The sequence below is a fragment of the Centroberyx gerrardi genome, chromosome 5 (genome assembly GCF_048128805.1).
Source record: "Centroberyx gerrardi isolate f3 chromosome 5, fCenGer3.hap1.cur.20231027, whole genome shotgun sequence".
NCBI classification, from domain to species: Eukaryota; Metazoa; Chordata; class Actinopteri; order Beryciformes; family Berycidae; genus Centroberyx; species Centroberyx gerrardi.
Genome location: NC_136001.1, coordinates 10,770,416 through 10,783,341, shown reverse-complemented (window position 1 = coordinate 10,783,341; position 12,926 = coordinate 10,770,416). Strand labels below are relative to the sequence as shown.

General features: G+C 43.0%; 1 protein-coding gene across 1 annotated transcript in view; it reads left to right on the top strand.

The window, feature by feature from the left end:
- The window catches only part of ephb2b (eph receptor B2b), a 123,804-nt gene that overhangs the window by 11,227 nt on the left and 99,651 nt on the right, over window positions 1–12,926 (top strand). The window lies entirely within an intron of this gene.

Genomic DNA, 12,926 nt, shown 5'->3' with positions numbered 1-12,926 from the left:
TAATGCAATAACATCTTGTCCTCCTCTTGTTCCAGCTAACAATTCATTGTTATTTTATCCTAATTTCAATCCTGTTAAAGATTTCCAGCAGGAAATACTATCCCTAAAACACACGCCCACGACTCTAGAGCAGCCAAAGACAGAGAAATACATGTCCATTGGGGTCAATGAAACAATGTCTGGAATCACAATGCAGCCATGAGGTAACATGGCTCACCAAAACGGGAGCAAGGTATATAAGGAGATGGTGAAATGATGACTATTTTCCATGCCTTCCTCTGGCAGGGCTTCTCGGGTCGTAATCACAATGGATCATTTGGGAGGGCAGCTGGAAAATCCATAGAGAATCTCAGGAGACCTGCTGTGCTGTGAAATCAATGCAGAGATCCAGCTGAGACCATTAAATGAAATGAATGTCATACGATAGGGTTAAAAATGTAGAATATTATTATTCATATAGTCCAAATAGGTTTTTCATCTGCAGACAACGCAAGCAGGCATGGACGTCAATAAAGGTACCGCAGGTTCCCTTTTGTCTTTCACACACCTACATCACCAGCAATTCTTTTCACATTTCTTTTGAGACAACAATAGCCGTGTTTTGTATGCGTTTGACGAGTGACAATGCATCCCGCTGAATGCTGCTGAAACTGTTGTTGAATACAGTCATTGAAAACCTCGATTAAAGATTTCAAACGTCATTGTGCATTCATATAAGCAAAAACGGAAAATGTGTTTTTTGGAGTAGTTCAAATTGCTACTTACTGAAGAATTATCGTATGGCTTAGCAGACAAATGTTGTGGAGCGGTTGCTATTTTCCCATTTCTGTTGAACAAAACACTTAAAATAATAATTTGTGACATTTATGCTACTCTATATCGCCAGTTGATATAACAATGGTGATTCGATCAGTTCAGTTCATGAAAGCTTTCACATTAGCCATAATACAATCACAGGAAACAACACATCTTAATTTATAGTATTTCTTATAATTTCTTAGTGTTTATTATTCATAGTGCTTAATTCCAAGCATAGGCCCAGCAACATTTGTAGTCTATTATCCACATGGCCAAAAATACAACTTTCATAAAAGAAAATGCATAACATATGCCTTGTGCTGTATGCTTGTATCCAAAGTGCCTTACAGTACCATGAGTGCGTACATATTTGTCATGGGTGGCCTCAGTGGGAATTGAACCCCCTAACCCTGCCAATGTTAGTACCACGCTCTACCCATTTCAGTGCCGCCTGCCTCTACCGACACCTCTACCAAGTGTTTTTCAAGCCTCTTTCCTTTGGAAACAGTTTGACACGTTGTAGCGGTCAGGCAGGCATATTGCACGCATGTAGTGGCTGTACGAGTCCCTTGATGGACCCACTGTCAGGAAGCCTGCCTGTTGGAGTGATTGAAAAAACATGTTTGGGATTAGCCCGCCGTCCTCATCTCTGTGAAGCTCTGGCAGGGTGTGTGCGTCGGGGGTTGCACTGCTCTCTGGGCCTGCCACGGTGCTGAGCGATGGAATAGGTAGGGCTGGACCCCACTACTCCTACTTCTCACACACACCGTCTCACACTACCACATGTACGTGCACACACTCTGCACACACAGACACACACGTGCACATACACACACGTCTCTGCCCGGTGGCTCAACATACCCCTGCTGTCAACTAAGAGGAATGAGTGAAGAGAGAGAGAATACAGGGATTTAAATCCTCGCTCCAGAAGAAGTCCCTTGGGCATTCTGCATTCAACTGTTTTTCCACAAAGAGTGAGGCAATTGTTGTCTTACTTTAGCTTCGTTTTACCTCAGTGAGCAAAATGGAAAGGCTTTGGTTCATTTTACCGTGTGACTTAACATTTCTTCCCACCATAAAAACCAGCAAGACACCACATTACGCAAAATTGCTTTTCCTTTGGTCTTAGTGCCTATGGTAATCTGTTCTACTTTTAAGACGTAGAAATTGAGACCCATAATGGTGATTTTCCTCCTGAAAGACAAACTTTTGGCAAACTCTGTCACACACTCCCTTTCTCACCCTCTGTCTCTCTCTTTCTTTCTGTGTCACTCGCACACACACATGCACGCGCGCGTTCGTCTACACAATGTCTAACTCAACACCTGCAGGGTTGGTCCGTCTGGCTTTTTTGGCATTATAGCATTAACATGGAAACCAGAGGCCTGGGGCTGGATTAGTCTCTAGGAGGTGTGAACACAAGGTCAGGGCAAAGATGGCCTTTCAACTAACATTTTGTCACCATACTTTCACCCCTGTCTGTCTTATCACAGTATTTCCCACATACTGAAACATGCTGTCACAAAAGTAAAAACTAATGTCTCTTTCTCAGTTTCAGTTTTGTGGTTGCATATAGGCTACACACATTTTCTTTCTTTCTTTCTTTCTTTCTTTATTCCTCTCTCTCTTTCTCTGATAAATGCATATGCACACACTTCTGATTCTTGGTCGTCTCATAGCCAGAGGCAGGTGTTATAAAGGCCCTTTAGATTTCTGTCTTTGTTATTCAGGACCTAGCGTGACACCTGGGCAAGGTGCCTTCAAAACCACTTTACAATAGTGTAGCAATTGGGGAGAAACAGGACTCCTAAAATATTTAGAAGCATAAATCGCACCAGGGCCAGGCTTAGTGAGCTGTATGGTAGGAACTCCAACAAAAATAGGCTAGTGGGTCTTATATCCAGCAGCGCCAGTGGTTGGGTCTGTTATTTCTGGGCTTTCTTTTTTGGTTTTAGATAAAGACTGTAAGTAATCAGCAAAATAGACATTTTACATTTATATTTTAGGCATTTAAATGACACTTTTACCCGGAACAACAATCCATAAGCAGCAACACACATTGGGAAATCAAACTTGTGCCATTATGATTATGAGACGGTCTCTCTAACCACTAGGTCACCCATCAGACACTTGTAGACTTGACAGATGCCTATAGATACTAGATCTAGTAGGCTATAATGTTGCATTTGCTACTCCACTATTTATGAACAGGTACATCTGTAAGATGTTTTGAATAAATAGACTAATTATTATTCATTGACAAATGGTCGTTTAAATATGTTCAGGATTCAGGCGGTGCATTTCAGCAAGTGATTGCTGCAGCACTCAAATTAAGAGGATAAAAGGAAACTGTGGTTCTCAAGGTTTTTGCTTTTCAATTGTGGTTAGGCGGCTGATCTACCAATTCACAACATCTAATCCTTCAGTTGACAAAAGAAGTGTGCTCAACTCTCACTTATTGTCTCTCACACTTATGGTGGGTAGCTAGAGGGCACTTCTCAACGGCTCGCTCTCGTAGCCTCACATGCCTCTGCATTTCAAAACGGCACATTAGCTGCCATCTTTACCTGTTTTGTCCTGCTTTGAGCCAGTTTAATAAAAACACCGGCTTCAACCTCTTTTCTTTCTCTCCCCATCCGCCACCTGTCATCCCCATGCTAATGCGAAACATTAACAGCCGTAGAGCCAGGATGGAAATACTCCACTTCGGAGAAAGGCATTACCTGTCACTCTGTTTCTGGATTAGGACTTCATTGGTGCCAAACGATTTAAGGGGCTTTTGCTCGCTTGTCAGGAGAGACATGATTGCGCCTGTGGCCATAAGGAAACATATGTGCTGATTTTTGAAGGCGTCAGGCAGGCAGCTCCAGATGTGTGGGGTGAATGGTGTGTGTGTGTTTTTTTTTTCTCACTTGAGCGCGTGTCAGACGCTGCGTACAGCTGCGTGGAGGGAGAGTTAAGGCCGTTTCACAGGGAGTGAGGAGGAGGTGAGAACCAGCAGGTCTAATTGAGGCGGTTAATGGGCTGTCGGAAAGCATCTCTCTACCCGGCATAGTACATGGAGCAGCTCTATATCATTGTAGTTAAGCTGATAAAAACACCTCTTGTTCAAACACAAGGTATCAGCCAAGACACTTCGAATTTGGGGGAGTTGTAGAGATGTAAACAATGCTTGATGAATAATGTCGTACATGACTACTTTGTACCGGATGTGGATAATTTATGGAGCTTACAGGTATAGGCTGTAACAGTCTCCCTTTGTCCTGTCTTCCTCTTCAGGGTTAGACCTCTGCCCTAAACTCCTCCCTTCTTTTTCAGCCCTGGCTACTGTCTCTACTGGCAAAAAAAAATAAAATGTCCATTTTAACAAGTCATTTAATCTTATAATCTAAATGTTCTGAAAACAAATGAAAAAAAGTTGACATAATTTCACTAGCTTCCAAAGCAGCCTTGTTCCAAGAATTTTCTGGAATCGAGTCGCATTATCTTGGAAAAAGAAAAGTGGATCTGCCTTTTTTCAACATTTTGTCACTTGTTTCAGTTAAATTCTCAAAACAAGTGAAACTGAATTGGAAACTACATTGAAAAAAATGATCTCGCTCCAATTGGCTCCATTTTGTTCATGTATTTTCACCAAAAATTACATTTTAAGACTGAATACATGGATAAATAACTTAAGAATAATTTTTTTCTGCTGTGTTCCCAGCCTCGGTTGGCCTCGGCCCCTGTCGTAACCACATCCCTCCCTTTAGAGTCCAAGCCCCATTCCTCTCTGCCTGGCTGGCTCTAGCCCCGGCCTTCCTCTCTCCAGCCCTCGCTCTGTTCCTCCCTCTGCAGCCCCAGCCCTCATCCCGGCCCGAGTCTCAGCTCCAACTGAGAATACAGTTTACAACACATTCTCATTCGCAGCAATGGTCAGCGGTTAGCAGCTGCATGGGCAGAAAGGATAATGTACATGGGAACATTTGCACCTGGGAGCTGCCTAGTAAAACCACAGTCTTGCACCGATGGCCACTGAAAAGCGCCACCAGAGCAGTTGGGGATCTGTGTCTTGCTCAAGGGCATCTTCATGGGATTTTTTGATGATAGGGGAGAGCAGTCCTTGTTCACTTAACCCAGACAGTTTTTCTAGCCATAGGGCTACCACCGCCTCCTTTGTAAGAGTTGAAGAGGCAGGGGAGCCGAAAGAATGGGGGAGTATTCAACATCCGTGGCACAGCAAAGTGCTCCTCGGGGATGTATGCGGAGAAGGGGCAAGGTTGTGTCAGAAGCACACTGTGGGGGGATTTAGACAGCATACATTCAATATATAGGGGCTTTGCAGCTGTATCACAAATTTCCGTGGCTGGTGCCATCATCGAGGTGAATTGGAGAATTGGCTGTATCCAAATAATAGCTAAATATGTATCAGCATTACGGCACTTGAAAGCCCTCTGTATGCAGCAAATAGTGTCTCATTTCTATTCCAGTTTTTGAAGCTGTTGTCTTCCTTGAAAAGTAAAACACCTTCATATACAGATACATAGAATATCTATATTCTTCATAGGTTCATAGAGAAATCAGGCTGCTATAGCAATGTTTTGATTGCCCTTGAAGCACTTGTCTGAATTGTCACTAGACATTTTTTACAGGCACCATACACAGTAGGTGGGGAAAGCAAATGATTAAACACTAAAAGAGTCTAGATGACATTAATCAAGTCTTGCATTGAGCCTTAATCACCCAGTTGCAATTAAAACCCTTAACACTCTGGCTAGACAGTGTTTTAACCTCACTGTCCAGCTTTCAGATGGAGCTGCAAGGATTTGAGTTCTCATTTCTAGAGAACACTTAAAGATAACAGTTCTTCAAGTTTTTTTTCCGTTTTCTGCTCTGTAATCAGTTTCAAATGAGAGCCGAGCCTTTGGCAGACTTCTTATGGCTGTGGGTTTGATTCAGCCAAAAAGCCTCTTGCAGAGTGGATGAATAGTGAGCGAAGAGTTCATTCATAGAATCTCAACAGCAAGGGCCACATTAGGAGATCCCTATTTGGTTTATCAGCATTTCCTTTTTGAGCTCATTTCAATTTCAATAATTATCTCACATTCTGAGAGCAGTGTGTGGAAGATCTCCCTTTGTGCTGTCGAAACTGGCTTCATATTCATCTGCCGAGGAAAGATTGGGCTGAAATAAAAACCATTCACTTCAGACAGTAAGACTCATTTCATTACAGCCAAGATTATTTTGTGTTTTCTTTTATATTTTTTTTTCTGTTATCAGCCAGGGTGCTATCATGGGAGGAGGAGCTGCAGTAAAGGAAGTGGCTTTTTTCCTATTCATGATGTTGAGCATACAGTAGGGCCCGCATGTTGTGATCGCTATTCAAATAGCAAGTACCTCCTCCTCTCCCCCCTTTTTGGTTGTTTTCCGCCTTCCCGTCTGCCTCCCTCTGCTCCCCCTCTCTCCTCCGCTCCTCCTCCTTCATACCAAGCCTGAGTGACTGATTCAGCCCAGGTTCCTATCAGCACCCCCGCCCCCCCATCTCTTTATCCCCCCTACTGTATGTCAAATCAGTTTAACACCAAATTACAGACTAAATCAGCATTGAGGTGGGTTGCCATAGTGACAAGCCACAGTCATCTTGCAGTGGGGCTTAACATTTTGGCTCATCTCTTCTGAAGTAGAGGGTTAGAAAAGTGTTTCTGTGATACAGGATCACAATTACTTTTAATCTGCAAGTAAAATAAATGTACTGGAATTTGTCTTGGTGCAAAGAAATACTGTTGTGTGTACATGCTGCGGTTCTGGTTTGTCTCTGAAACTACTCTTAGAAAGAAAAAAGCACAGCATAGACTCCTTCCCCCTGTGATCCTCTAAAATTTGTAATTCAATCAATGCTAATAGCGGCGATGCTGCTGCTCATTTCTGTCCTGTATGCGTGGCTTTACAGCCCCCTCAGCCACTGCCAACAGGAGTTTACACGGCTGAGTAGGAGTTGGATGTGATTTTCAACGAAGGCCATCTGCACACAGGGTCTCTCGCTTGTGCAAGCAGCATATGCTTTAGTATGTGGGGTAACGGAGCTGGTGAACACGCTAGTTCCCTGAGTGAATTAACCTGCCTTGACACGCTCCCTGTTGTCTTCCATCTTGGTTGAGGCTATCTGACAGTGAGGGGTTAAATCTCAGAGGACCCCCCTCTAGCCTACCCCCACCCTTCCCCTCTCTCTCTCTCTCTCTCTCTCTCTCTCTCACACACACACACACACACACACGCACACACATACCCTGTACATCCATCAATAGAGCATGAGCCATTAGTTCCTTCCAACTCCCCAGCTAGTGGACTCAAGGCAGATTGTATATGCAAGACTCAGGTTTGGGAACAGAGAGACTTTCTGCAAACAATAATCAGATATTTTTGTTGGAGAGTGAGATCCTGAATTGATTGCAACCAACTGCCTTCTCCTTGTCAGCAGCAGTATTTAATATGCTCATTATTCAAGCCAATCTTGGCAGGCGGGAGTCCGAGCAATACATTACACAGACGCATGATGATGTTTGGTGCAAGAACTGTAGGGAGGAAAATCATACTTAATCCCCTCATTAAGAATGCAGAAGGCAGCATCTAATTTCTCTCTGTGGCGGTCGACAAGCCCATCAGGAGATGAGCTTAGCTGGGTTAGGCTGGGTCATTTTTGGGCACTAGAGGCAGATGTGGGTGTGCATTTTATCGGGGGATTTTACATGTAGGTTCATCACATTTTGTCTTGATCAGCACATCATCTACTCCACTCTACAATTAGTTTGGGGAGGTAAGCAGATTAAATGTCTGTGTATTACACAGCTGAGCGAGTTTAAACATTCAGCACCCTCAGTGGAGAAGACCTCCAGCACATAAGTGTAAGATGTCTAATACAGCAAACTTTGAAACAGAGATACTTTAATGGTAATGGTGGCATTTTTATCTGCCATAGGGAATGCAGCGAAGACCATAATAGTAGAGTTACGGGACACATGTTAGGCCAGAAGGGGAACAAGGGACTGTGAGTGTACTTGATTCAATTCTGTGCCCTCGAGGACTGTCTGCGTTTCCTCTGGAGGTAATCCAGTGCAAGTGTTGCGTGGCCTACTGGCCTTTAAAGATTATACGTGCAAGAGTTGTTGTTTCACTGCTCCACTTTTTCTCTGCTCCACATTAGATAGATAGATAGACAGATAGATAGAGAGAGGGAGACAGAGAGAGAGAAGGGAGAGACAGAGAGGCGCGTGAGCGTGTTGAGGGTTGTAATATCCCCCGGCAATAGCACAGAACCCACAAGGGAAGATATAGCACTATAATTTCTCCTCAGCATGTTCTAGATGTTCCCTTTCTTCCTGCTTTTACAGTAAGTGACATGTCTGCTTGGGTTAACATAAGGAACGCTGCCCTTGTTTTCCAGTGCAGAACTGCTTTCATGTCAACTACAAGCAGATCGGCGGGGGATTTGGCCCGCTCTGCTTAATCGCTGCCTCACATTACGCACTACTTGGAACAGACATGCACACAGACACCGACACGTTTATGATTCTCTGACAGAAATCTACAGATTATTGCAGAGATTTGATGTAGAGGCCACAGTGTCCACTGAGGGGCCCTGCATTATTCTTAGTGAGAACAGAGAAGGCGGCTTTGTTGTGCTCCAGGGCTGAATACCATACGGAGATTGAGTAGAAATGCCAGTCCATCTGTAGTGGCAGCCCTCAAGAGACTGTTGTTGTCCCAGACAGCCATCCAGCCGGTCAACCAGTCATCCAGCTTTCTTATCAGTCACCCCGCCAAAAAAACAGGCGACCAACTGGCTCATTAGTCATCCAACTATCCAGCAAGCCGACCAGCTAACCTGACATTTCCCAAATATGAGACGTCAGGTCAGGATTTACTTATTGGTCATGTACTCCTACTTCCTAAAAAAAATAAAATTGATGACCATACACACAAGGATTGCACTGATGTGGAACAACAACAATAATTACACATTGTTTGTGATGTAGCAATCAAAGTCATATACGCCATGCCAAAATATGTTAATGCTAGAATGTTCATTGTACTCTGTGAAAAAGTTAAACTCCTCAAAATGATAACGTGTAAGTGAATATCCGTAATTGCATGGATTTTCGTACTGAGATTACCGCCAACACTGTAGCGCTGTTGATTGCAGTTCCCTCCTATCACATTGAACTCTGCTATTACTCCTACTCTTTAAGTATAAAATGACTGATTCATGTGGAATTCATGCGGATTGCTGTGTTAAAAATTGAAGCCACTCATCCTCTTGTAGCATAATTGCTTATTCAACCTGGTTTCAGAGATATAAACACAACTCTCTCTTTCTTTCTCTCTCTCTCTCTCTCTCTCTCTCTCTCTCTCGCTTGCTCGCTCTATGTTGCTCTTGATAAACCCCAGGTCCTTGATTTCATTTTATGTCTCCATTGTGAAAAAAACACAGACACTGAAAGAGACTGTGGTGGGAAGTGGAGCCCTGACCCCACTTATATTTTGATTGTTTAAGTGTAACAGATGTTTGAAACAGATTTCCACTAAGACAAACTGGTAAATAAATAGGTAGCACTATTCAGAGTGTTATACAGCTGAGGTGACTTAATGGCATACTTGATTTTAAGGTTGAGGTCATATTTGTGAGGAAAGACTATGAATCACTCAAAACACTTAACAAGCTGGAGAGACCAACACACTAACCTTCACTATTGTCCAACAGCCAAGACTGGAGGCATAAGTGTGGAAAATGTTACGATCCTTATCATACGTAATGTTAGCTGTGATGTGTGTCTTGTGATACACATCAATCCTGTCCATACTCAGTCTTGATCTTGTTTTAACACAAGTCAGTGGCAGGCAATGTGGATGTAAAGTTGTGGAATTTGCCATATATCATCTGGTAGCTTTTGAGGATTCAAAATCCTGGGGGATATCTATTCATTCAGTGGTGTAGCTAAATGCAGTACCGCTGAGTAAATCGTTTTTAGGCAGCACAAAGATGGCGTGCGCTAGCAAATAAATCACACCTGGCTATGCTGACAGGTGAACCAGAGGCTGATCTTTTTCAATAAATATCCATGAAGAATCTGGCCTTTGGATGCTCCTGGTTTGATTTTCCAGTCGCTTACATTGGCTCATCCAGGAGCACTTTCATCTCTTTTCATGAAACATACCTTTCTCAAAAATACCGCTAGTGCGAGTCATGCTTGTACAGCTGTTGATATACAGTTGGATGATTTTATTATGCACTTTTTATCTTCAGATGCACATAGCTGTAGAATATTGAACGTTGACTGTATTTACCTAGAGTGATATATAAAGCCTTTTGTCCATAATATGCCTTGCACTCCTTGTTTACAATTTTTTTCGTCCCATTATGAGATAGATATTTTTGTCCATGTGTACTGTGAAACTGTGCATTGTTAATACACTATGTCTCAGCACCAACGTCGCTAAGATAAATTCCTGCACATTTATTGCACATTTTACGATAAGTGATCCTGATTCAAATTCTGATGCTGTGGCAGAAGGGAGTGGATACCATCCCTCATCAGACCTGGTGGGCAGGCTGGGGGCTTGTGCGTATAATCACGTATTAACGTCAGCTCACTTTCTGATTGTCGATGAATTTGTCCGTCGTCATCGGGGCTTCGGTGAGGCAGAGCCCTTCGGTGTTTAGGTTTCTAAAAAGCCATCGTTCACACGGTTAAAGCCGTGGCAGGAGTGCTGCTACAATAACCAGCTGCTAAAAATAGCCCCAGTGGTCCAGCCAAGAAATTCTGTTTTCCTCCAGTGAAAGGCTGTGTTTGCGACATGCTCTCTCTCTTTGTTCTTCCTCTCCCCCCTTTGAAACACAGAGAGGGTGGCAGTCGTTAGGAGAATGCTGATGCTTGTGTCTCTGCGTGCCGAGATTAGCCAGCTACGTTGTGTGTGTGTTCTCTCGCTATAAAGACGATTTCAAGTATAATATGCAAGGCTGTGGTTAGTGAAATGAGATATTTCTCCTCTAGCTAAAAGGCAGTGGGTGTATTTGATTGTGTCTGACCATTCTGCTTGCATGGCAAGTATGAATAGAAAGAACAGAGGCGTTCAGACCCATTGATGACATACATTTGGCTTAGTTTTCGCTATCAGTTTCCCGAAGATACTTGTGGCTTTATTGAAAATATGCACAGTCACAGGGAGCATCTATCCGGAGGTTTCTAAAACCTCTGACCTGCGGTACTGTTCTGCACATTTAGTCTAATATTGACTTCATCTAAAATGAACATTAGTTGAGTACCTTGGTGTTTCTGAATGATCTCTCCCCCTTTTTACACGTTGCTTGGCATAATAGCCAGTATCCACAGAATGAAAGCATTTAACTCCAATCAATAGGATTTATGGCTCCTTTAAAAGGCAAAGGTGTCTTTTCTCTTTTGAAAGTGCAGTTTTGGCTGTCTTCCAGCTCAGATTGGACCAATAGCTACGCATGATGAATTGTTATTATCTTGGCTGCCTGCTTAGGATTCACACTTCTCTCCAAGTTTGAAGGGCTGCAACATCCCCCTGCATTAAGCAGTAGTGGAGCGGATTTAAGCAAAGTTTTACCTGCCAACCATATGTCATGTTTTAGTCTGCAAAGATGAAACCCGACAAATATAAACCAAACAAATGCAACCAGAGCGAGGGATTTATTTGACAGCGTGCATACAACCATCCTACGCCTACTTTCTCAAGCTTCTCTCTCTTCTAACTCTCCTTTCATTCATGCACTCGCCTTGCATGCTAGGAAAGTAATGGTGTTCCCGAAGCCATTAGCCCGAGTGAGATGTTTTTTTCTTTTTCCAGATTAGTTCACGCAAGCAGAATAAATTGGGAGCAAGTGTCAAGGAGTGTGTTCTATCTGGGTGAACAACAACGTTCTCTCTGGTCCTTCTCATGTGTGAGCATAGGGGAAGGAAGAGTACACCAAGGTTAATACCACAAAGATGGAGAGCGTTGTCTTATCAACTGCAGGACTACTTTTGTTGGCAGTGGCTGCTGACTTTGATATTCTGAGGTTCTCAACCTATTAATGAGTTTTGTTCTTTAGATTCCAGCCGCTGGGTAAGAAACAGACACTATTTGGGCTGATCAGATGGACACTGTTGCCTATGGGATTAGACCGAGGAACATGACGAGCATAATGTTGAATAAACTCCTTGGACCAGGGCGCACCTCAAGGCAGCTCAGGGATGCTGTATTATTATACTGACAGAGTCCAGAGCAGAATCAATTGCAGGTTTATAACCTATGCTCATTAAGTTGCTCCCTGTCTCCAGCCTGGGGCATTGTGTATGTGACATGCATGGGTTTGTGTCCTGACCTTTCACCCTCTCTCAGCTGACTACTGCGCTCTTGTCATGGCCGGTGGGAATGGGAGGTGGGGGAAGGTTAAGGCTGCTGGATGACCTGCAGAGCTGTAGGAGGTAGGAAGCTATAATCAGCTTCACATCACTCGCCATTCTGCTGTACACTGCATGGAACTGTATTGTGCAAGATTACACAGGAATGCACATATTTGGGGTGGGGTATGGTCCAATATGGGGCTCACGAATATGAGATTCCATTATCTGATAAGAAAAGATTGGACTTTTTCAGCCAATGCATTCATTGCGCTCAAGGCGTAAATTGGAATGGAACGGTTACAAACTACACTACACTAATTGAACTCAAAATTGAACTCGTATCACAATATTTTTCTTGTTGACCTGCTTTCATTCAATATGGTGTTTTCTCATCCCGTTTCTATCACAAATACACTAGAATACTGCTACATTGTGCATTTTTTTTATCTGTTGGGCTACATAAAATAAAATATTGTTGTGAATAGTATTATAAAAACACATAGCCTACATTTGCATGGATCCTTGCTGGTATACCTTAAAATATTCATAGTGATACAGAGAATACAGTCCCAGATTGTTGAGGTGCTGGCTTCACTGGAATATTATGCAAATGTGATTGAGGACACTCCTCGTTTAAATTGGATCCAAGTGCCCACTTTCTTATTATATGACCCAATGATATTCTATTCTTGTTGCCCTGATGTTTCAAGACATTGTTTTTTAATGCATGAAATAAAACAT